The sequence below is a fragment of the Mus pahari genome, chromosome 6 (genome assembly GCF_900095145.1).
Source record: "Mus pahari chromosome 6, PAHARI_EIJ_v1.1, whole genome shotgun sequence".
In the NCBI taxonomy this organism is placed as follows: domain Eukaryota; kingdom Metazoa; phylum Chordata; class Mammalia; order Rodentia; family Muridae; genus Mus; species Mus pahari.
In genome coordinates, this window is record NC_034595.1 from 16,362,651 (window position 1) to 16,364,837 (window position 2,187).

Below are 2,187 nucleotides of genomic sequence, written 5' to 3' on the forward strand. Positions count from 1 at the left end.
GTGGTTGCTGGGATTTGAACTCAGGACCTTCAGAAAAGCAGTCAGTGCTCTTACTTGCTGAGTCGTCTCGTCAGCCCCCCCCCTTATTCTTTTAGTGTCCTTTCAATGGCTCTTGAATGTACAGATATAAATGTATACACACACACACATACATATATGTGTGTATATAGCTATATATAATTGAGGATAAATTAAAGATTCTAGACTCCCCCATTTGAACAGGGACATTTATGTGTAGGAAAAGCTTGACTGTGTAGTAAAAATTCTCTTTTCCCAGCAATGATGTACTCAAAATTAGAGTATTTTGCATATATTTTATAAAGTATATTTTTAGTGTATTGTCTCAAAGATGTCTTGTGTGTGCACAAGCAAAATGGCTCGGTTCCTTATTTCTTCTCATCCTTTTATCCAAATGTGCGAATTCTACAGCGAATTCTACTGCATGCTATTCTGAACCTTGCTGCAAATGCCCTCACTTACCAAGCCTCCTCATTATGAAAATGATTGTTTTCATTTTCATAATGGCTTTATTGTTTCAGTGAATGGCTGTGCTATCAATTATTTAACCAATTCACCAAGAATCTAATCCTTTAATTCAATTTAAGTTTCATTGTTATTTTATATTTAAGACAGATATTTATATTTAAGTCCTGGCAACCCAGGCTGGTCTGAAACTCATTATGTTGCCAAGGCTGGCCCTCACCTGGTGACCCTCCCAACTCTACTTCCTACGTGCTGGAACTACAGGCATGGGCCACCATGACTGGTGGAAACCTTTAATTTTAAATATGTAAACACTGGCTGGAAAAATAAATGCAATGGGAATTATCGACTTTAGGTGAGCCTTGAGTTGTATGAAATGACACTGTGGACTTTGAGATGTTTTAGCCTTCTTAAAGACTTTAAGCATCAGTGCTGTAAAGATGGCTCAGTGTATAAGAGCATTGGCTGCTTGTTCCAGAGGACCCAGGTTTGATAACCAGTACCCACATGATGGCTCACAACAGCCTGAAACTCCAGTCTCAGGGGATCCAGAAACTTCTGTGCACCATGTGCACAGAAACACATGCAAGCAAAACACCCATACATATAGAAATAAATAAGTTTTTAAAGACTTTAAGTTAAAGCAGGTAGCGCAGGTAAGAAAACAGGACATTGCAAGAAGTGAAGTAAGTATAAATGCCCAGAATCTTCTCTGGGCCACCGTTCTCTGGGCCACTCATCATCCTGAGAGTCAGCTGATCAGTTCCATGTCTGTGGGTGGCCAGGTTAAGAAGTCCCTTATAAACAGTGGAATTTTTTTCTCTTTTTTATCTGAGACCTATTCAGAAGAGAGAGTGGGGCATCTCAGGAACCTGAGAGTTAAATTAATTAGTTCATGCTTGGGGGGGCAGGCCAGCCAGCTGGAGAAGTACCTGACCTAAGCAGTGCCTTGGAACCTGTGAACCAAGAGTCATAGGACTCGGTGGAGCACAGCCAAGATGCGGGGCGGGGCTGAGGAGGGATGGGAGGAAGGAAACAGGCAAGAGGGCAAAACATCACAACAGTGTTGTTACTGGAGGTGAGTTGTTCTGTATCATTTTGATAAAAAGAATCAAGGCCAAATCTTCAAGGATCACTACCAACAAGAGCCAGTGGCATCATAGTTACTCTAAGGTGAGCAGAAGTCTGGAAGTGACCCTAATAAACCCACTGGTTTACCAAGACAGACTCAGCTGCAACCGTTTTTTCTCTAGTCTTATCTGGGGTGTCTAAGTCACGTCCAAAAGCAACTTGGGGAGGAAAGGCATTGTTTGGTTTGTTTTCCTTAAGACTGTTTGTCACTGAAGGAAGTGAGGACAGAAACTCACACAGGGCAGGAACCTGGAGGCAGGAGCTGATGCAGAGGTCACAGGGGTGGCGGTGATGCTGCTTACAGGTTTTCTCTTCATGCCTTGTTCAGCCTGCTTTACTTATAGAACCCCGGAACCACCAGGACAGGGATGGCACTATTCACAATGGGCTGGGCTTCCCCATCAATCACTAATTAAGAAAACACCCTCCAGGCTTGCCTGCAGCCTGATCACATGGAGGAATTTTCTTTCTTTTCTTTTCTTTTTTTTTTTTTTTTTTTTTTGGTTTTTCGAGGCAGGGTTTCTCTGTATAGCCCTGGCTGTCCTGGAACTCACTTTGTAGACCAGGCTGGCC